Source organism: Oratosquilla oratoria, chromosome 28, assembly GCF_046742065.1.
Source record: "Oratosquilla oratoria isolate Oo_2021 chromosome 28, ASM4674206v1, whole genome shotgun sequence".
Taxonomy (NCBI): Eukaryota; Metazoa; Arthropoda; class Malacostraca; order Stomatopoda; family Squillidae; genus Oratosquilla; species Oratosquilla oratoria.
In genome coordinates, this window is record NC_134804.1 from 27,551,090 (window position 1) to 27,576,089 (window position 25,000).

A 25,000-nucleotide genomic window follows, 5' to 3' on the forward strand; every position below is an offset into this window, starting at 1 on the left:
TCTTTACGTCTTCATGAGGTAATAATATTCTGCCCCGAAATGTCTCATAGTTACATGCTTCTGAAGAGCGGAAGACCTTTAGCCATAGGAAGACGATCACGTAAGTTGCAATGACCTTGAGGAGGACAATTTCCGTATCCCGCTTCTGTAAAGCACAGCATTCAGTATTTTCCCACATTTTAGCCTCGAAGAAATAAAACTGTTCAACACAGGAACACGTTTCTATCTCTCCTTCCTTTTTCAGTCTTTAAAGCTATCTCTCTACCTCCTTCATTTTCTTCCTCTCTCTCTCTCTCTCTCTTCCTCTTTCCTTCTACTCGCCTCCTTTCATTCCCTTCCTCCTTCTTCCCTTTTTTTCTCCATTTCCTCATTCTCCCACTGCATCTCCCTTTTCTCTCTCTATCATATTTTCTCTTCCTCCCTTCCTCTCGTTCAGTCAGAAACTTCATCCATCTTCCTTTCTTCCTTCTTCTCACTTTCTTTTTCTCCATTCCTTTCTCCTCCTTCCTCCTCTTCCTCCTTTTCCCTCTTTCTCCCTCTTATGCCCTCTCCCCCTCTCTCTTTCTCTCTCTCTTTCTTTCACCCTCACCCCCACACACCCTCACACGTATACATACATGTACGCACACACACACACACACACACACACACACACACACACACACACACACACACACACACACACACACACACACACACACACACACACACACACACACACACACACACACACACACACACACACACACACACACACACACACACACACACACACACACACACACACGTATGCACGGATGTATCCCACTGCTGCAGCTGTAAGGTTTCTGCAGTGCAGCGGCACGAGGAAGCTGCAACACACAGTTGCAATATACCGCGGCAATATACAACTGCAATTATTTCAGGAGCTCGTGCAACTGTAGGCGCGGAATTAGATCGCTATGTACAACATATCATAGTTCACCTAAATGCTGTTTGCATTAGAAATGGGCAGCGCGAGGCTGCAGTATCATCCATACCCGGCTGTCAGACTGCGTGGAAAAGAGGGACGCTGAGGCTCGCAAAATTGAATATTTGTTGGACATTTCACTCCGGAGAGCCAAGAAATGCTTTGCTATTAAGCGCTCCAACACATATCCCTGTTGCGGATTCTGTCGTCGCTGCTGCACAGTGTATGAAGCTTCAGGTGTTCCATCTTTCGGCGAAGTCCTCTTTCGAGGAAGGGGAAGCGCGGTAGCTCAGTGGATACCGTCTTGAACTCATAAGCTGGTGGTCGTGAGTTCGAATCCCGAAACTTGCTGTGGGATTGCCGCGTTGGTCCCCGATAGTCATGGCCAGGCGGGGAATGACTCAACTTGTACTGACTAGGAACCCGTAGCCTCACTGTAACCGTCAACAGTCCTTGGGGAAGGGGGAAGGGAGAAGAATATTGAGAAAGGGGAATGGGGAGGGGAAGAAGGCATGAGGAGGTGAAAAAGGAGGGGAAGGGGGAAGGGGAAGGGGAAGGGGAAGGGGATGGAGAAGAAGGGAAAGGGGAAGGAGAAAGGGTAAGGGGAAGAGTGAGGGGAGTGAAAATGGAAGGGGAAGAATGGAAAAGGGAAGAATGGAAAAGGGAAGAGGAAGGAGAGAGGGTAAAGGGAGGGGTAAGGGAAAGGGGAAGAGGAAGTGGAAAATAAAAGGAAAGAATAATGTGGAGGGGAAAGGGAAAGGGAAGGGAATGAAGAATGAGGAAGGGGAATTAAACAAGAAATTTTAATCGGAGAATATATATAATACCCTTTCTTTAATCGGTATATATTTATTATTTATTAAACAGCATAAACCATCTGTAGGAAATAGGTAGAGGGATAGGTAGAGGGAAAGGGGGAGAGACGGGGGTGGGAAGGAGCGGAGATAGGAGACAATCCTCTCTGAATATTTCAAAGAATGTTACGAATACCTCTCAGCTGTCCCCGAGTCGGGAAAAGAAGTCTGAAATGTAAGTGAAACGTCTGCGAGGACGTCGCTTGATCCTGTAAGCGGGGGCCGGAGTTTGGCCCACACACACACACACACACACTATATTGTGGTGGTTGAGGAAAGGGTTGTTACGGTACAGACATGCATAGAAGTAACGTCATTGTCGTGAGATGGGTTCGGTTGGATCGCTCAGATTGTTGTTGTTGTGGTTGTTGTTGTTGTTGTTGTTGTTGTCGTTGTTGTTGTTTTTGTTGTTTTCTAGACTGACCGAGTAGTCCCGTCTTCCTGAGGACCGCTATGGCTGATACGGGGTTTTCCCACAAATCCCTTATATGGATTGTATATTGTGTTGTTGGCGTGCATGATTATGTACAATGAAGCCTCCCATAATGTGTTGTATGGTATGGGGTGAAGTGTTGTATCCTGGACAGTTATCTGGGACGCAGGGATGACAGGTGGTGATGGATACGGAGCTGCCTAGTGTAGGCCTTATGGTCTCTTGCAGTCTCCTTTATTCTTATGTTCTTATGTTCTTCTTCTGGTAATTTAGAAGGGCTGGATGGTGGCCGAACTGGAGTCTGGCCAGGTGGACTATGTCCTCTTGGGGCAAAGAGAAAGGATTTAAAGCAGCGTTTCCCAACCTTTTCCGACCAGAGCACCCCCTGTTGCCATATCTAAGCAGTCCAGCACCCCTATCTCGTTATTAGGATAAAAAAGTGAAGTGTACTGCTTGATTCCTTAGAACTGAAACAAATTGGCAATATTGTTTGTAGAAGAAATAAGAATACCATAGAAAAATAAAATAGCATGGAAAAAGTCAAATATGCACAACTGGGTAATCAATAATACATATATATCAATGTGAGTTTTGTGTGCATCACTTCCCAGCACCCTCTATAATTGATTTCATATAGCACCCCAGGTTGGGAAGCGCTGATTTAGAGGGATGCTGTGGAGGACGCTTCGGCTGTCTTGGGCGGTGGGTTCTGAGAAGATGGGGTATTTGTTGCATGCCCACGATGAGGGTCAGGGCCCTGCTTTTACGTCAAGATGCTTGGGGCGCTGCCTTGCCGCCTCCCCCCTCCTCTTCTTCGACTCCCCCTCTCCCCCCTAGAGGTAAACAATTATCCTCCTCCTCCTCCTCATCAGTTATTATTATTGTAATTATTATCATTATCATTATTATTATTAATTATCATTATTATCATTATTATTATTATCATCATTATTATTATTACTTGTATCATAATCAATATTACTCATCATTATTACAATTATTATTACTATAAACTATAATTATTAATATTGTTATTATTATCATTATCATCATAATTATTACTATTGCCATTTTTATTATTACTATTATAATGATTTTACTGTTTTTCTTTTAAGCAAACACAAGTGAGAGGGAATTTCTTCTCCACATTATACTTTTGTTACGTTTCCGGTGGTCCCTACACTTCTGGATGATTAATTAGAAACAATTCTTTATTACAGTATTTCGTAATCCAGCTTCTTTCATATTCTTCAACTAAAACTAATCTTATATTCTACGGTACTTATACTGTTCTTATACTCTTCTGCTTTTTAATTTCTATTCCTTTCTCATATGATACGCCGTTAGTATTTCCTTTTTATTATCTTCCTTTTTTTCGTACTTCTTTTTTTAATTCTTCTTCTTCTTCTTTTCTTCTTCTTTTCTTCTTTTTTTCTTCTTGTTCTTCTTCTCTTCTTGTTCTTCTTCTTTTTCTTTTTATTCTTCTTCTTCTTCTTCTCTCTGCTTTTTTGTGACCTTGGACGCGTCCATGCTGTTGCCTTTCTCACAGAGGCCAGCATTTTCCTTCATTGCAAAAAATCTTGTAATATGTTTTCTCTTTCCATTTTTTAACTTTATTTGTATACATGAAATAAACAAATACGGTATATTTGCAGCTCTCGAAAAACTCGCACATTCGCTTTCACACACACACACACACACACACACACACACACACACACACACACACACACACACACACACACACACACACACACACACACACACACACACACACACACACACACACACACACACACACACACACACACACACACACACACACACACACACACACACACACACACACACACACACACACACACAGGAATAAAAGAGCAAGACCTAGTTCCTCTTTTGAACTCTTCAACTCACATTTCTTTCGATCTCCTTTCATTTCAAACTTTCCTTCTGATTTTTGCCTCTACAACCTTCGATTTTTTCTCTCTCAGATATTTATAGTCCCGTAATCTAAACTTTCCTCTTGCCACTTCCATACTGTGAGTGAGTGCACGCTCACACATTCACACGCACATAGATATGCACATACACAGAAACACACACACACACAGATACATATAGACACAAACACACACAGACGCACACACACTCAGCTCACACACACACACACACACACACACACACACACACACACACACACACACACACACACACACACACACACACACACACACACACACACAAACACACACACACACACACACACACACACACACTCAGATACACACACACACACACACACACACACACACACACACACACACACACACACACACACACACACACACACACACACACACACATACACATGTACACAGAAGAAAGAAGAAAAGGAAGAAGGGGAGGAAAAGAGGAGGAAAATTATGAGAAGCAAAAGGAGAAAAGGGAGGAAAGTGACATTGAGAAAGGGGAGAAAGACAAAGAGGAAAAGGAAGAGTAGGAAAAGGAGGAAGGGGAGGAAAAGGAGAAAGATGAAGATAAGGAGGAGGAAAAGGATGAATGGGAGGAAATGGAGGAATGGGAGGAAAAGGAGAAAGGTGTAGAGGAGGAGGAGGAGAAGGAGGAAGGGGAGGAAAAGGAGAAAGATGAAGATAAGGAGGAGGAAAAGGAGGAATGGGAGGAAAAGGAGAAAGATGTAGAGGAGGAGTAGGAAAATGAGGAAGGGAAGGAAGAGGAGGAGGAGGAGGAGGAGGAGGAAGGGAGGAAATAGAAGAATGAGGAGGAGGAAACGGAGGAAGGGAAGGAAGAGGAGGAGGAAAATGAGGAAGGGAAGGAATAGGAGAATGAGGAGGAAACGGAGGAAGGGAAGGAAGAGGAGAAGGAAAAGGAGAATGAGGAGGAGGAAACGGAGGAGGGGAAGGAAGAGGAGGAAAAGGAGGAAGGGAAGGAAGAGGAGGAGGAAAAGGAGGAAGGGAAGGAAGAGGAGGAGGAGGAGGAGGAAACGGAGGAAGGGAAGGAAGAGGAGGAGGGAAGAGGAGGAGGGAAAGGGCTCAAAATATATTAGAAAAAGGAAAAGCTACCCGAGGCCGCCGCCGCTGCCGCCGCCCCGGGTATTTACTGCCAAGAACTTGAGCTCTAAAGTTTGCTGGCTGCCGCAGAGCCGCGCCAGGAGGAGGACGGGACGAGGAGGAGGAAGAGGAGGAAGAGGAGGAAGAAGAGAATGAGGAGGAGGAGGAAGAGGAGGAAGAAGAGAATGAGGAGGAGGAAGAAGAAGAGAATGAGGAGGAGGAAGAAGAGAATGAGGAGGAGGAAGAAGAAAATGAGGAGGAGGAGGAAGAAAATGAGGAGGAGGAGGAAGAAGAAAACGAGGAGGAGGAAGAGGAGGAAGAAGAGAATGAGGAAGAGGAGGGAGAAGAGGAGGAAGAAGAGAATGAGTGAGGAAGAGGAGGATAAGAAAAGGAGGAGAAGAAAGGGCAAGTGAAGGAGGAGGGGGTGATGATGATGATGATGATGATGATGATGATGATGATGATGATGATGATGATGATGATGATGAAGAGTATGATGAGGAGGAAGAGGAGGGAGAAGAAGGAGGAGGAGGATAGGAAAAGGAGAAGAAAGGGGAAGTGAAAGAGGAGGAAAACGAGGAGGAGGAGGAAGAGGAGGGAGAAGAAGGAGGAAGAGAACGAGGAGGAGGAGGAGGATAGGAAAAGGAGAATAAAGGGGAAGTGAAAGAGGAGGAAAACGAGGAGGAGGAGGAGGAAGAAGAGAAAGGGAAGAAGAAGAAAGAGGAGAAAGAACGCTCTTCGTAAGAGTCCTACCTGCAAGTCAGACCCTATCTTTTATCCTCTGTCTTTTCATCTCTTTTGGTCTTCTCCCTGCTCTCTCCCCATCCTTCCATCCTACTCTCTCCTCTTTCCCTTCTCTCTGTCCTCAGGTGAGTTTCATCCTTCAGTCCTTCTTTCTTTCCCTCAACCCTTTTCCTCACCCTTCTCTTGCCACGTTCTGAGAGAGGCAGTTCAACTAAGATAAAGCCTCGCTTTAAAAAAAAGAAAGAAAAAAAAAAATCTCGTCATCCTCAATGCATTTGCAGTTGCCGTCATCACATATATCTATTCTGCCAATATTTTAGGAGTTTTATTGACATCCCTACGGACCAGAGTAGCACAGCATTGGTTTTTGATTAGAGATTAATATCCACTCAAAGAAAAATGCTGATCACTTTTAAGTTCCGATATCTCTCTTTTCCGCCACTCTCTCCTTTAAATTTCTCCTTTAAATCTCCCCCTTAACACTTCAGTGACCTTTTGGGGGCGATACTGTCTCTCTAGATAGAAGCGCTGGTAATCGCTAGGGAAAACACCGGAACTGTCTTCATTCTGGATCCCCGCCAAGCGATTTTATTCAGCTTCGTTGCATGACGAAGACGGCGAAGTCGAGTTTGAATTCGTCCCTTCCGTGCCACGTGGTACTTTTCCTTCAATTTTCTCTGCCGCCCGGTGATTTTATTCATCCTGTGGCACATCCTGAATGCCTAAAGGGCTAAGTAATATTCATTTTATATATTTTTCTTTCTTCTCTTCTTTTCTCTCATGTTTTCGAGATGTCACCATCCACCGCTTTATAATCTCCTTTTTTTAAGAGAAAAATTTCTAAGAATATTTTTTTCAGCCTTCAGATAAGCTTAATCACTTTTAAATATCTTTCTTGCAAGTGTATCTGGATTTAATTCCACCTCTTGAGTACAAAGTCCTTTGTTCGAGCCCAACAATTTCATTCAACTGAAAAAAGAAAAAATAGTTTTCAACGACAAGATTGTTATTTTTTTCTTTCACATTTTTTTCTCTTTTTTCTTTCTTTCCTCCTTTGGCTAGCTGTCTTCCCGCTTTCTGTGACGTTTTCCAATACGTTTTCTATATCTCCCTCCCATCTCCGCCTTCCACAACCTGGAGGCCATTCCCACTCCTCCATCTCCAACCTCTTCCTCTCCTCAGTCGTTTATATCTTCCTCGTGAATTCTTATCTTCCCACTTTTACCATTCACTCGATTTCTTCGGTGTCTTATCTCCCCCTCTTCTTCCCCTCCCCCTCCCCCTCCTCCTCCTCCTCCTCCTCCTTCATGATTTGTCGTTATGCTCATCATCTTTGTCCTAATGATTATATATCATTAATGTCAACATAATATTTTTTACATTTTCTTTCCTTAAGTGCTATTTTACTTTTATTATTACTCTTTTGCCGCCATTTCTTTACTCTTTTGGTTGTTCATTTTTTATTTCTTTTCATCCCCATCTTTCACTACTCTTTCTCCCTCTTTTTATTCTTCCTCTCCTTCACAGTTTCTCTTGTTGCTCCTTTTGTTCTTTCCCTCTCCTTCCTTCTTCTACTTTTTCTCCCTTTCCACTTCTCCTTTTGTCTCCTCATCTCTTACATCTCTTCCTCGTTCTCGTGTGTCTTTTAGTTCTGTATTTCATCCTTGTTTGTAATTAGCGTCTCCTGTCCTAAGCTCTTCCTCTCCACTACGAAGAACCTATCGTGCTCCTTTCTGTATGTAGACCCTCCCTCGTTCTCCATTCAGAAACGCCCCATCCTTTACCCACTCCAACTCAACTTACACCAAATATATCCAAACCCATTTCTCCCTCGAGGGTTCCTCCAAGGACTTAAATAACGACAGGTCATTCCATTTCCAAAATTTCTTAAAGAAAAAGCACGACGACATGACGTCACAAATTGGCATACGATTCAGAGAGTCGACATGATCGACAAGTCAACGTTTTCATCAAGTCATATAATTATTTTTCTCATCGGCTTTAAAGGGTTCGTTTATATCCCCAAATCGCACCTACAAGACTTGTTTACTCACCATCTGAATAAAATAGTCTGGCATTAGGAGATTGCACAGGGCATTACCGGGATTAGCTTTAAATGATTGCGGGATCACCCTCGGCTGAATAAAATCGTCTGACGACAACGGGGGAATATGTTAAGGCAATCATGGCCACCCACAGGCAGATAGCTGGGTTATCATCATGTATCCGATAAACCTTCATTCATATATCTAGCTCTTCGTTCCTCACAAAAGTTTCCTTAAGCCTCTTTAGTAACCTTAGTTACGAAGACATGGGGATCAACATGTACCTCATATCCAGCTCTGTCGGGATAAGTAACCGGATTGCAGTTGCCAAAACAAAGTGTCCCCACATAGCGGTCACAGGTCGACAATATATTCAAGTTTGGCAGAGAACATCTCCTATTCGAGTTTATACACCTTAGTAGGAATATATACTGCAATGTGAGATGAAACCCAAAGTGTGCCTCAACCTCAATAACCTCGTACGCTCACCAACTGAGCTAACCCTCATATCGACGGTCTTTGGTCAGTTTGCTATATCTATAGCTAACCGACAAGTTGCGTCATATGTGGATGGAATATGCAGATATGAAGATTCACCTTCTCATGCCCTTACCCATCACGGAGCCCAAAAGATGGAGACTAAGCACTGGTTTCATAACCCAACAGCTCCAAGGATTGTATATGCACCCACCGCTTTGGTACAGAGGTGGGGGGGAGACGAGGACCGTGCGGTGTCGGCCCAGGTGGTAGCTACTTGGCTCACAGAATGGCTGACTCAAAGTTTTAAAGCAAGTAGTTCAGCCAGTTTGCCTCTACGAGCCAAGAGAGAATATCCGTCCTGGCCTGAATCAGGATTCATATAGACATGTTGCTAGTTCAGGGGAAAAAGGACTCGCGTCAGCATAAACATAACACTTCAGCATCATTCAGTTATCAGTACTCCCGTCTCGTGGCCCGGCAGGGAAACTACGCAGGGCAAATACACGAGTTAATAACCCATAAAGGAGTTTGATGGCCTCTGACTCATAGGAAGTTCATTTGCCCTTTGGATGGTTTTATTGTCCTCCCATTTGGGCATCCAACACACCTTCCTTACGAACAAGAAACCGGTGGGGGAGCAGGTTTAGTTTCTGACAGCTCGACCATACGGCAGATAATACTGGGTTACGTGGTACAACTGTGTCTCATCTGATACCAAAACATTACAGTTGATTGCCACGTGCCCCGACTATTCGTGGTAACGGCTTCTTGGGTGAAGTTCTTCATCTCATACCTGCATCCTTTCATAGTGAAGCTTACATTTGTATCTCTTCCTAGACACCCATCTAGACCAAATCCCTCGGACCACAGCCGCATTTAGACCATGTCAGCGTTCAGACCACAGCCAGACCCAGACCATTTTGTCGTCCACTTCGTCTCTGTTCTTCTCTAGACCCGCAAACTTTATCAACACATTTCCCTTTCTCTTCTTTCCTTCATTTTCCTCTCTCCTCCATTTCAGTTACTTCTACCCTTTCTCTTCCCTCCATCTTTTGATTCTCCCTCACTCACTATACATCACGCGATTTTCTCACTATCTCCCTCCATTCTGTCTCACACCTTCCAATTCTATTTCTTCTGTTCTCCCGGTTTCCCTCCCTCCATATTTCTCTTCCCTTTGTCATCCATTCTCTCTATTCCTCTTTCGCCTCTATTCTTCATATGCCCCGTGCATTTCTCTTCTCGTTTTCCCCTTTCTCGTGTTTAAACCTCCTCTGGCGCTCACCACCTCCCCTCCTTCCATTTTCTTCTTCCCTTTCTCTTCCCATGTATTACTTTGGTACGGTCATACGGTTGATGGGAGTAGGACAATAGTCCCTGGCTAACTGCACCCCTGACGTTCGCCTCCCGGACAACTGTCCCTAGGACAACTGCCTCTCGAATTGTTTATCACTATTTTATGTATTTTAAACTATATACACAAACACACACACACACACACACACACACACACACACACACACACACACACACACACACACACACACACACACACACACATAGCTGTCGATCACGAGTCCAACACGTGATCCAAAAGACCAAGTGAATACACACACATATATACATATATATATATATATATATATATATATATATATATATATATATATATATATATATATATATATATATATGTATATGCATCTGCAAGAGTTGCCACTGGAAAAGAGAAACTAAACGAAGCAAGGTGTTTTCGTATATAACACTTCAGTTATATACGAAAGCGCTTTGCTTTGTTTAGTTTCTCTTTCCCGGTGGTCACCCATGCATAATTGAACACAAGTTACCAGTGTTCCCTATTAGCATATATATAGGACAATATATATATATATATATATATATATATATATATATATATATATATACATATACATATATATATTCTATTTTGTCGATAGGAAGGTATTTTTGTTCAGATCTGGGGGCGTCCCCAGAGTAAAAGTGTTAGATATTGTTCGCTTGTGAGGAAATATAGACATCTTTGCACTACTACTACTACTCCTCCTCCTCCTGATCTTTCTTAGACTCCTGTTATTCCTCTTTTTCCTCCTCCTTTTCCTCAACCTCCTCTCCTCCTTCTCTTCCCCCCTCCTACTCTTCTTCTCCTTCCTCCTCCCCTTCCTACACTTCCTTCTCTTTCTCCTCCTCCTCCCCTTCTTACTCTTCCTTCTCCTTCCTATCTTGCGACTTTTGTTCCTCCTACCCCTTCTACTCTTCTTCCTTCTCTACTTCACCTTTTACTCTTCCTCCTCCTCTTCTTCCCCTCCTACTCTTCCTTTTCCCCAACTACTCTTCTTCTTCCTCCTCCTCCTCCTCCTCCCACCTAATCTTTCTTCTCCTTCCCCTACTACTCCTTCTGCCACTCCTCTTTGTCCTCTTACTACTCTTCCCCTTCCTCCTCCTCCTTCTCCTACTCTTTCAATTCCTACCCCTTCTCCTCCTCCTCCTCTTCGTCCTCCTCCTCTTCCTCCTTTTCCGGCCACTCTTTACCTTCTCACCTCTCCCCACCACAACTCCTCGTATCTCCTTCAGCCAACATGAAGAGTTTTCTCCTTTCTTCTTATTGTTTCGGGCGCTACTCCTCCTGTAGCGTTTCGTTCACACCAGTCTTCCTATGGCTTTGATCATGTCACGTCTCCATGTGCCTTTCTTTAAAGTGTATTCGCCTTGTTGAAATAGTAGTGGTGGTAGTAGTAGTAGTAGTAGTTGTAGTAGAAATAGTAGTAGTAATAGAAGTAGTAATAGTAATAGAAGTAGTAGTAATAACAGTAGTAATAGTAGTAGTAGTAGTAGTAGTAGTAGTAGTAGTAGTAGTAGTAGTAGTAGTAGTAGTAGTAGTAGTAGTAGTAGTAGTAGTAGTAGTAGTAGTAGTAGTTGTTGTAGCAGCATTAATAGTACTAGTAGTAGATGTGTCTTAATGTCTCGTTAGTAATTTCTTTAATATTCAGTTATCAATTCTCCTGGTTTAATTTTCTAATCTTATTTAGCTGACCTACTTAATCAAATTTCCCCAAAACAACATCTCTTCTCATTTGTTTTGCACATGCCCTAAAAATCCAATTTAGTAGCACCTGTGACTCACCTTACTTTGTAGGGGAAGTGGAAGGTAATGAGAGTGGGCTTCAGGTACAGGTTCGGAGACCAGAGTCATCTCTGCATGGTGGTTGGTGCAGCCCAGGTCTTCGAGTAAGCATGAAAGTGTTAGAGTCTAACGGTTCGTCGAACGCGGTTCGACAGACACGTGTTTAAAGTGATGTGTGAACGGGGTATTTGGGGTTTAACCAACGTGTTCGACAACTAAATACCCCGTTCACACGTTCACACATCACTTTAAACACGTGTCTGTCGAACCGCGTTCGACGAACCGTTAGACTGTTTAAACCCCTTCTTAAGAGCTTCCAAGACGCTCCGTGATCGGTCGAGTATTCCACGTGGAAGGCTGTCGTGGGGGGAAAGACTTTATTGAAAAGGGAACCTAAAAAATTGGTCTTGTCTCTTCTTTCCAATATACATACGCTCCTCGACTTACAAACATTCGACTTACGAACATTCGACTTACGAACATTTGACTTACGAACATTCGACTTACGAACATTCGACTTACGAACATTTGACTTACGAACATTCAGACATACGAACGAAGCCTCAAGCCTAATTTGCCAATTTCAAAGGTAGATAACCCAATATTAAAGTATTAGTATTACAATTGATTTTTGTTTTATGTATCATTAGTAATGTGGTTTAGAAGAAAACATGTATTGACTTTGTATCATACTTATGCATGTAGTTTGGGTACCTTTAAAATTATACTGAATAACGATTTACGAATATTTCGAATTACGAACATTCGCAACAAAACTCGTTCGTAAGTTGAGGAGAGTATGTACCATGAATAAAATGTTGATGTGACAATATAGATTTGAAAACTATACATAGAAGATAAAAAAAATTGAATCGATTGGCAAGAATATGAAATATGATTGACCCATAAATAGTTTTTCATTTTCTAAACAAAATATGTCATTTAGTGCGAATGCCTGTGCTTGAAAGATGGATGAATTATGGGGAAATTTTCTAATAAAGTCACGATTTTATTAAAACAACATTTGTCACTCGACATGGCAATATATATAATTGAAAAGGCTAAAAAAAGACCTTTAGATCAGTAGCTATCATTTGGCATGTGTTTATGAAAAACATGGAGGAAAAAAATACACGAAAATGAAGACAGGAGAGACAAAAGAGACAAAAGCGTTTGACACAGAGCAATACAAAAAAAAAAAAAAAAAACGTAAGTAAAGGTACACTTTGCTCGATGCGAATATCGCTAAACGATGATCGTTCATGTCTCAATGAGGATTGTTCATGGCTCAATGATGATCGTCAAACGACTGTCTAAAGCACTAATTCCTTGTTTTCGAATGATGGGGCTGTATTGCCTCGAGTGGCTGCCGGTAGAGCCGCTAAAAAACAAAGAATTAGTATTCTAGACCAGTGGTTCCCAATCCCAGGGTCGCGAGGGTGTTTTTGAGGGTCGCCAGAGGGTCTTTTTTTAACTTTTTTTTTTTTTCATTCAAGTTTCAAATGAATTTAAATTCATTGTGCTAGTAAATATAAACTGAACTATAAAAACGAAAGTTTATAAACATTATGCAAGTACGTAGAAATATAACATGAAATGGTTGAATTTATTATTACAATTAGGGTCGTGACTCCAGCCTAAGAGTGGATTTAGGGTCGCAGCCAAAGAAGGTTGGGAAACACTGTTCTAGACAATCGTTTAACGATCATCGTTGAGCAATGAATGATCATCGTCGAAGGATAATCACACTGAGAAAAGACAGTAGGGTCAGGAAAGAGAAAGTAGAGCACACAAAGAAGGACAAGGAAGAAAACGAGAGGCAGGACATATACAAAAGGAGAAAGGGAAGATATGAAAGAAGAGAGGGACAGTGTGTGCGTGCGTGCGTGCGTGTGTGTGTGTGTGTGTGTGTGTGTGTGTGTGTGTGTGTGTGTGTTTGATTCACCATGGTCTTGGATCACGCGTTGGACTTGTGATCGAAAGCTATTTCCCTCCCGAAGGAGAGCTCAGAGCTCATATATGACCGATCTATGAGTGATGTTGTGATCTTACACGCAAACACACACACACCCAACTCCCCGCCCACGAGAGTTGGAGTAACAACCCGTAGCGCAGCGATACTGAAATTGTTTCGGCCCTGTGCGGCATTCGAACCCGGACCTCCGTAGTGTCAGCCGGGAATTCTACCAACTACGCACGTATGTGTGTGTGCGCGCGCGCGCGTGTGATTTATCATGACCTTGGATCAAGTATTTGTCTCGTGATCTACAATTATTACCCTACCGGTTGAGAGCTCTGATATCACCCAATCAACGGAACGCATGATAATGATAATGACGACAATTATGATAATGATGATAGTAACAATGATGATAACAATGATGATTATAATGAAAATGATGATGACAATAAGGACGAAAATAATATCAGTAATAATAAATATTAATCATGATAATATCAATAATAATTATAGTAACAATGATGATGATTATAAGAAGAATGATGATGATTATAATGAAAATGATGATGACAATAAGGACGAAAATAATATAAATAATAATAAATATTAATCATGATAATATCAATAATAATGATCTTAACAATAATAATATAATGAGAAATAGTAATTAACAATAACAATATCAATAATAACAATGATAATAATAGTAATGATATTAATAATAATTATACGAATGGTAACGATAATAATGATAATAACAATATATTGATGATAATGCCAATGATGATAATTTCAATAGTAATGATATTAATAATAATTATATTAATGGGAACGAAAATAATAATGATAATAACAATACATGGATGATAATAACAATGATGATAATAATGATGGCAGTTATAAAAATGATGGCAGTTATAAAAATGATAATAATGATAATTGTGTATATCTTTACCTCCTATCCACAAATAATGATAATGATAATTTATATTGATAATAAAAATAACAGTAATTAAGATAACAAAAACAATAATATCAGTAATAATGATAACAACAATACAAATGCTCATCATCACCATCTGGGATGTCCTCCTGGTTGTGGCGAGACCCGGCCCGCTCCGCCAGGCTCCCCGGAGGAGTCGGGAGAGACTGCGCTGCGCTGCGATGGACCACCGCCGACCGACTGATGACCGCACGAGGAGAGACGATAGGTCGGTCGGCAGACACCACATGGGACTTTTTTGACAACGCCGGCTGGCCCAGGATCCCCCAACAAGACAAGCCGACCGGCTAATGCCACATGGGACGATTCGACCTAGCCGGCTGGCCCAAGACCGCACGAGGAGGCCAGCCGGCAAACGCCACACGGGACTTGAACACCGCCGGTCGGCAAAGGGGATCCTGAAAAGAGGCCAGCCGGCTGATACCACACGGGACGCAGCGCAGGGTGAGGCCGATCGGCAAACGCCACACGGACTTTTCTCCGCCGACCGACCGATGAACGCACGGACGGAGACGATAGGTCGGTCGGCAAATGCCACATGGGATTTTCTTTAACGCCGCCGGTCGGCCGAGGACTCCACGATGAGAAGACTGACGGCATGTGTGCCTCATGGGACTTTTCGCCGCCGTTTGGCCGATGACCGCACAAGAGATCAACCAGCAAATCCCTCACGTGCAAAAAGAATATTGAAGCTGGCTGAATACTTCACGGAAGTGAACTGATGCCAGCCATGTAGCCGGCAGAGAAGTCACAGTATTGCAGAGAGGTCTGCCTGTCGAGACAATATTGAAGAGAGCCTGCTCTTCAGGACAAGAAGGATATCTGTTGGAGGGTAAACAGTCTGGACGGAATCCGACGGACCCCAACGGAACCTGACGGGGTAGTGACGAAGATCCCACACAGGGGGATTTCTTCTCCAGCAATTTTTGTGTAGACAATCTTTGTCTTAGAGAAATGGAAAGAAAACACTACGAAGTAAGGCAGTCACCGCTGTAAATATGTTTTCTTTTTCTGGTTTAACGTCACAAGCTCCCACCTATCGCGAGGCTACGACGGTGCCCCTTACAGAAGACTTTGTAGCGAGGACTTAATAAACCATGCCCTTGGCTCAACTTGGTCGGTAGTATTGGTCGAACCGCCATCCCCTCGACCCTCGCCGTAAGTAACAACGCCTTAACCCGCTCGACCAGCGAAATTTCTGTAGAATTAGAAAAAAAAAAAAAAGCGTCATCCTACTACAAACGACGTAGGATGACGCATTCCATGTGGTTTCGGGGCAATGTTGTTTTTCAGTAAAGAAAAAAGGTTTTCCTACTCGTTTGTTAAATTATAAGTTATAATTAATCGCTTTCTTTCGCGGGGGTTACATTTATTTTGATAATGCAACGATTCAAATATATAAACAAACTCGCCCGTATACAGAAACGTCCTAACTGAAGATGCAGAATGCTCTGCGAAACGACTTGGATAATCTTGATTTTTTTTTTTTTTTACTTTTAATTTAATTACAAGTTCACAATAGATTTCGGAAAATTCCTTTTTCCTTTCTCTTTTCAGCAGAAATTCCCTTTCCAAAAGCTTACGAAAGAAATAAATTACTAATTCGTTTGCTGTCATTTTAAACAGAATATGCTTGAAAGGTCCCTGCCACGCTTCACGAAAATACACACACACACACACACACACACACACACACACACACACACACACACACACACACACACACACACACACACACACACACACACACACACACACATATATATACATATATATATATATATATATATATATATATATATATATATATATATATATTTCTTTGATAAACAAGAATCCGATTGAAATTACGGTCCGCGAAAAGAATAGCACTGTACAACTATTATCCTCCCGGATGAGAGCTCAGACCTCATATATGTTTCGATCTACGGGTAATGTTCTTGTGTGTGTGTGTGTGTGTGTGTGTGTGTGTGTGTGTGTGTGTGTGTGTGTGTGTGTGTGTGTGTGTGTGTGTGTGTGTGTGTGTGTGTGTGTGTATGTGTGTGTGTGTGTGTGTGTGTGTGTGTGTGTGTGTGTGTGTGTGTGTGTGTGTGTGTGTGTGTGTGTGTGTGATTCACCATGTTCTTGGATCACGTGTTGGACTCGTGATCGACAGGTATTTCCCTCCCAGAAGAGAGCTCAGAGCTCATATATGATCGATCTATGGGTAATGCTATGACCTTACATGCACACATACATCCAACTCCCCGCCCAAGTAAGTTGGAGTAACGACTCACAGCGCAACGATACTGAAATTATTTAATCCCTGGGGGGGATTCGGATCCGGACCTCCGTAGTGTGAACCGGTAACTCTACCAACTGCGTCACGAGTTGTGTGTGTGTGTGTGTGTGTGTGTGTGTGTGTGTGTGTGTGTGTGTGTGTGTGTGTGTGTGTATTTACCTAGTTGTATTTACTTAGTTGTATTTTACGGGAAGGGAGCTATACTCGTGGTGACCAGTCTTTGTATCTTTCAGTATCAAGTTTTTTGTTTATTTGTTTTGTTATCATTTGTCCGTTTGTTTATTATTATTTGCTTGATTCTCATTTATTACTAGTTATATGTAATTTTTTTTATTATTTACTATTTACCCGTTTATTACTTAACTATACATATGCATTTATGTATTCTATTTATTATTTACATTACTATAGTTTTTATTTATTCATTTATCTATTTATCATGATTTTTTTTCGCATCCGACCTAGATATGGACCAAAAGGTCTCCTGTCGGCATGCTCCGCCTTTGTCATCCTTTGTGTTAGCACACACCGTTTCTTTATCTAAATTATTCCAGGTATCCAGTACTCTATGTGGGAAGCTATTTTTTCAGATCTCTTTTATAGTTATCCTTTTTGAGTTTCTCTTCGTGTTCCCTTCTTTTTCCATTGTCCCATTTTAGTAAATCATTCCTATCTAGGATTTCCAATCCTCTCATGACTCTATAAATAGTCAGCAGATCTCCTCTTTCTCTTCTTTGTTTCAGAGTTGGTAATTCCAATTTGGACAATCTTTGCTCGTATGTTAATTTGGAGAGAGTTGGTGCCAACTTTGTCGTTGCTCTTTGTATTCTTTCTAATTTCTTTATATTCTTTTTCGTACTGGATGTCCATAGTGTTGTTGCGTACTCCAGTTTTAGTCTTGTTAGTATAACTAATAGTTTTTTTTAATAATTTCCTCATCCAAGTAGTCAAATGCCACTTTCATTGACCTTAATAGGTTGAAGGTTTCTCCGACTATTTTATTAATATGTTTGTCCGGTGTCATGTCTTTGCTGATTAATTATTACTCCAAGGTCTCTTTCCGAGTTCACTTTAACTTCTTCACCAATTTTATAATTTCTTGATATTCTACTTTTACTTTTTCCAAACCCCATACTACACTTCTTGATATTTGCCATTTATATATATGGCAAACATGATTGGAGGCAGTACCGAACCTTGCGGGACACCACTTATTATTTCTTCCCAATTCGAGTATTTGTCTCTAATTACTACCCTCATTTTTCTCCCAGTCAGGAAGTCTTCCATCCAATCCAATAATTTTCCTATGATGACACCTATTGATTGTATTTTTCTTATTAGTTTCCTGTGTGGTACCTTATCAAATGCTTTTTGTAGGTCTGTGTGTGTGTGTTGTGTGATTCATCATGATCTTGGATCAAGTATTTGTCTCGTGATCAACAGCTATTACCCTACCAAGTGAGAGCTCTGATATCACCCAATCTACGGTATAAGAAGAGCCCCATACCGACATTTGTGGACTTACTGTTTTGTTTTTTAATGCTTGTAACAACATCTTTTCATTGTTATATCATATAATTTTATAATTGTGTAGACTATATATTTTCAGCAGTAATGCTGCTATACCCAATAAATTGTATATTATTATTATTATTATTATCATTTTGACGAGATTGATGATGATAGTAACAATGATGATGATTATAACAAGGGTGATGATAATAATGAAAATGATGATAATAAGGACGAAAATAATATCAGTAATAATAAATATTTATCATGATAATATTAGCTATGATGTTCGCAACATTAATAATGTAATGAGAAATAGTAATTATATTAACAATATCAATAATGATAATTTCAATAATAGTAATGATATTGATAATAATTATATTAATGGTAACGATAATAATAACGATAACACTATATTGATGATAATGACAAAGATGATAATAATGATAGCAGTTATAATAATAATAATGATAGCAATAAGAATAACAATGATGCTGATAATAATAATAATAATAATAATAATAATAATAATAATAATAATAATAATAATAATAATAATAATAATAATAATAATAATAATAATAATGATAATAATAATAATAATAATGATAACAATAATTTATATTGATAATAGAAATAACAACAGTAATAAAGATAACAATAATGATAACAGTAATAAAGATAACAACACTACAAATGCTCATCATCACCATCTGGGATGTCCTCCTCGTTGTGGCGAGACATGCCCGCTCCGCCCGGCTCCCCGAAGGAGTTGGGAGAGACTGCGCTGCTTCGACCACCGCCGACCGACTGATGACCGCACGAGGAGAGACGATAGGTCGGTCGGCAGATACCACACGGGATATTTCTGACACCGCCGGCTGGCCTAGGATCCCCCAACAAGACAAGCCGACCGGCTAATGCCACACGGGACGATTCGACCTAGCCGGCTGGCCCAAGACCACACGAGGAGGCCAGCCGGCAAACGCCACACGGGACTTGAACACCGCCGGTCGGCAAAGGGGATCCTGAGAAGAGGCCAGCCGGCTGATACCACATGGGATGCAGCGCAGGGTGAGGCCGACCGGCAAACACCACACGGGATTTTTCTGCGCCGACCGACCTATGACCGCACGAGGAGAGACGATAGGTCGGTCGGCAAATGCCACATGGGATCTTTTTAACACCGCCGGTCGGCCGAGGCCCCCACGAAGAGAAGCCTGACGGCATGTGTGCCTCACGGGGCTTAACGCCGCCGTTTGGCCGATGACCGCACAAGAGACAAACCGGCAAATCCCACACGGGGAAAAAAGAATATTGAAGCTGGCTGAATACTTCACGGGAGTGAACTAATGCTCGCCAGGTAGCCTGCAGAGAACTAAAAGTATTGCAGAGAGGTCTGCCTGTCGAGACAACATTGAAGAGATTCTGCTCTGCAGGACAAGAAGGAAATCTGTCGGAGGATAAACAGTCTGGACGGAACCCGAAGGAATCCGAAGGAACCCGACGGGGCAGTGACGAAGTCCCACGCAGGGGATTTCTTATCCAGCAACTGTTCGTAGACAATCTTTGTCTTACCAGAAATATGGAAAGAAAACACTATGAAATAAGGCAGTCACCGCAGTGTATGTTTTCTTTTTCTGGTTGAACGTCACAAGCTCCCACCTATCGCGAGGCTACGACGGTGTCCCTTACTTTGTGACGTGGACTTTAATAAACCATGCCCTTGGCTCAACTTCGTCGGTGGCAGGGGTCAAACCGCCATCACCTCGATCCTCGCCGCAAGAGGAGGGACGAGAGAACCGGCAAATCCCACACGGGGATAAAGAATATTGAAGCCGGCTCAATACTTCACGGCAGTGAATTGATGCTCCCCAGACAGCCGGCAGAAAAGTCACAGTATTGCAGAGAGGTCTGCCTGACGAGACAACATTGAAGAAGGTCTGCTCTTCAGGACAAGAAGGAAATACTGTCGGAGGGCAAACAGTCTGGACGGAATACGACGGAACCCGACAGAACCCGACGGAACCCGACGGAACCCGACGGGGCAGAGACGAAGTCCCACGCAGGGGATTTCTTCTTCAGGAACTGTTCGTAGACAATCTTTGTCTTAAAAAAATGGAAAGAAAACACTATGAAATAATGCAGTCCCCACTGTATATACATTCTTTATTTTTCTGGTTTAACGTCACAAGCTCCCACCTATCGCGAGGCTACGACGGTGCCCCTTACAGAAGACTTTGTGGCGTGGACTTTAATAAACAATGACCTTGGTTCAACTTTGGTGGCACGTGTCGAACCGCCATCCCCTCGATCCTCGCCGCTAGTAACAACGCCCTAACCCGCTCGGCCAGCGAAATTTCTGTATGATTTAACAAAACCAGTTTGTACACTACGTAGGATTACACAAGAACATAAGAATGAATTAGACTGCAAGAGACCATAAGGCCAACACTAGGCAGCTCCATATACATCACCTACCGTCATTCCCATCTATAGTCTAACCGTTTCTTAAAGCAACTGGTAGTTTCAGCGCTCACTACATGGTTACTAAGTCTATTCCCTTCGTTGACCACTCTATTAATAACCCAATTCTTGCCGATTTTCTTCTTAAATCTAAATCTGTCCAGTTCAAATACTTTACTGTGAGTCCTGCCCTGTTGTCTTAATATGATGACCTTGTTTGCATCACCCCTGTTAAAGCCTTTGATCCACTTGAACACCTCTATTTGAATACCCCGCACTCTCCGTCTTTCCAGAGAGTGTAAGTTAAGGTGCCTAAGGCTCTCTTCGTAAGGCAAATTTCTGAGTCCATGTATCATTTTGGTCATTCTCCTCTGACGCATTGCATGTGGTTTCGGAGCAATGTTGCTTTACCAGGAATGAGGAGAAAAGGTTTTCCTACTTCTATACTAAATTGTAAGTTATAATTATTCGCTTTCTTTCGTGGGGGTTACATTTATTTTGATAATGCAACGCTTCAAATATATAAACAAACTCGCCCGTATACAGACACGTCCTAACTGAAGATGCGGAATGCTCTGCGAAACGTCTCGGATAATCTTGCTGTGTTTTGTCTTTGTTTTTCTTTTTTGTTGTTTAAACTTTTACTTTCAATATAAGTTCACAATACATTTCGGAAAATTCCTTTTTTCCTTTTCCATTTCAGCAGAAATTCACTTTCCAAAAAGCTTACGGAAGAAATTACTAATTCGTTTGCTGTCATTTTGAACAGAATATGCTTGAGAATTCACTGGCACGCTTCACGAACAGACACACACACACACACACACACACACACACACACACACACACACACACACACACACACACACACACACACACACACACACACACACACACACACATTATATTTATTTATATATATATATATATATATATATATATATATATATATATAATGTTCTTTGATAAATACGAAGCACATTGAAATTACAATTTGCGAAAAGAATGGCACTGTACAACTATTATGCTTCCGGATGAGAGCTCAGAGCTCATATATGTTTCGAATTACGGGTAATGCTCTCTCTCTCTCTCTCTCTCTCTCTCTCTCTCTCTCTCTCTCTCTCTCTGTGTGTGTGTGTGTGTGTGTGTGTGTGTGTGTGTGTGATTCACCATGCTCTTGGATCACGTGTTGGACTCGTGATCGATAGCTGTTTCCCTCCCGGAAGAGAGCTCAGAGCTCATACATGGCGTGTGTGTGTGTGTGTGTGTGTGTGTGTGTGTGTGTGTGTGTGTGTGTGTGTGTGTGTGTGTGTGTGTGTGTGTGTGTGTGTGTGTGTGTGTGTGTGTGTGTGTGTGTGTGTGTGTGTGTGTGTGTGTGTGTGTGTGTGTGTGTGTGTGTGTGATTCACCATGGTCTTTGATCACGCGTTGGACTCGTGATCGACAGCTTTTTCCCTCCTGGAAGAGAGTTCAGAGCTCATATATGACCGATCTATGGTCGGTATTCGAACCCGGACCTCCGAAATGGCAGCCGGGAACTCTCCCAACTGCGCCACGTATGTATGTGTGTGTGTATGTGTGTGTGTGTGTGTGTGTGTGTGTGTGTGTGTGTGTGTGTTGTTACGTATCCCTTCACTTATACAAAGGATACTGTAACCTTTGATCTATCTCATGTTAAGTCAATAGGGATATATAGCAAACATTATAGGTATAAGTATCTATACTGACATGAATAATATGATACAAACCTAGTATGCTACCTGTAAGGCCGCACCAGTAACCTCTGAGGCTCCTTCCTATCCCTAACTTATATACAATTCTTACCGTTACCCATTTAGGTAACAAGAGCCAGCTAGGCACACCTGTCTGATATGGTGACAGGAATCGTAAGAGTGGGAAGGAGGTACCACACAAGCATACAGTGCCTCCACTGGCTACTCTCATCTTCGACAATTTAGTATATATGCACACATATAATTAATATATATATAAAGAGGGCAGGAGTATCACAAAGCAACTATAATACAATGGATCAATAGAATGGAACTAACTAGCTAAAGAAATACATAATATGTGGGTACAACCAATAACCAATTGCGCATGCGCACACAGCGTCTAGCGGCCCGGTACCCCTTGTCCTACCAGGACTATAGTAGGACAAGGCAGAATTGGGCTCACTTGGGCTGATGGTAAAGTATGGCGGGAAAGTGCCTGGCCATGGACGGGCCCGCAACAGTGTGTGTGTGTGTGTGTGTGTGTGTGTGTGTGTGTGTGTGTGTGTGTGTGTGTGTGTGTGTGTGTGTGTGTGTGTGTGTGTGTGTGTGTGTGTGTGTGTGTGTGTGTGTCTGTGTGTGTGTGTGATTCATCATGATCTTGAATCAAGTGTTTGTCTCGTTATCGGCACCTGTTACCCTACCGGTTGAGAGCTCTGACACTACCCAATCTACGGAACATATGATAATGATGATGACGACAATGATGATGATAGTAACAATGTTGATAATGATGATGATAACAATGATAATAATGATAGTAACAATGATGATAGTATCAATGATGATGATTATAATAAGGATGATTATGATGACAATGATGATAATAAGGATGTAAATATCAATGATAATATCAATCATGATAATATTAATAATAATGATCAAACAATGATGTAATAAAAATAGTAATTATATTAACAATATCAATAATAACAATGATAATAATTTCAATAATAGTGATACCGATAATAATTATATTAATGGTAACGATAATGATAATGATAACACTATATTGATAATATTGACAATGATAATAATAATGACGTAATGACAGCAGTTATAATAATGATAATGATTATAATAAGGATGATGATTATGATGACAATGATGATGACAATAAGGATGTAAACAATATCAATAACAATGAATATTAATCATGATAATATTAGCAATAACAATATAATAAGAAAATTAATTATATTAATTACAATATCAATAACAACAATGATTATTTTAATAATAGTACTGGTATAGATAATAATCATTTTAATGGTAACGATAATAATGATGATATATTGGTGATAATGACAATGATAATAATAATGATGACAGTTATAATGATAATAATAATAATGATAGCAGTTATAATAATGACAATAATAATAATAATAATAATAATAATAATAATAATAATAATAATAATGATAATGATAATAATAATAATAATAATAATAATAATAATAACAATAATAATAATGTTAATTTATATTAATAATAAGAATAACAGTAATAATGATAACAATACAAATGCTCATCATCATCATCTGGGATGTCCTCCTTGTTGTGGCGAGACCTGACCCGCTCCGCCCGGCTCCCCGGAGGAGTCGGGAGAGACTGCGCTGCGCTTGGACCACAGCCGACCGACTGATGACCGCACGAGGAGAGACGATAGGTCGGTCGGCAGATACCACACGGGATTTTAATACCGCCGGCTGGCCCAGGATCCCCAACAAGACAAGCCGACCGGCTAATGCCACACGGGAGCATTTTTGACCTAGCCGGCTGGCCAAAGACCGCACGAGGAGGCCAGCCGGCAAACACCACACGGGACTTTCAAAAACCGCCGGTCGGCAATGGGGATCCTGAGAAGAGGCCAGCCGGCTGATACCACATGGGACGCAGCGCAGGGGAGTCCAACCGGCAAAAGCCTCACGGGACTTTTCTCCGCCGATCGACTGATGACCGCACGAGGAGAGACGATAGGTCGGTCGGCAAATGCCACATGGGATTTTTTTTTTTTTTTTTTTTTTTTTAACACCGCCGGTGGGCCAAGGACTCCACGAAGAGAAGCCTGACGGCATGTATGTCTCACGGGGCATTGCGCGGCGGCTGGTCGATGACCGCATAAGACATCGACCGGCAAATCCCACACGGTGAAAAAGAATATTGAAGCCGGTTGAAAATTTCACGGGAGTGAATTGATGCTTGCCAGCCAGCCGGCAGAGAAGTCACAGTATTGCAGAGAGGTCTGCCTGTCGAGACAACATTGAAGAGAGTCCACTCTTCAGG

The 25,000-nt window shown here is 41.7% G+C and overlaps 1 long non-coding RNA gene across 1 annotated transcript in view; it reads right to left on the reverse strand.

The window, feature by feature from the left end:
- Window positions 1–11,966: 11,966 nt before the first annotated feature.
- The window catches only part of LOC143040159 (uncharacterized), a 386,861-nt gene continuing 373,827 nt past the window's right edge, over window positions 11,967–25,000 (reverse strand). The window contains exon 4 of the long non-coding RNA XR_012967688.1: window positions 11,967–12,072. This is a non-coding gene — a long non-coding RNA (uncharacterized LOC143040159). The remainder of the gene's footprint in view (window positions 12,073–25,000) is intronic.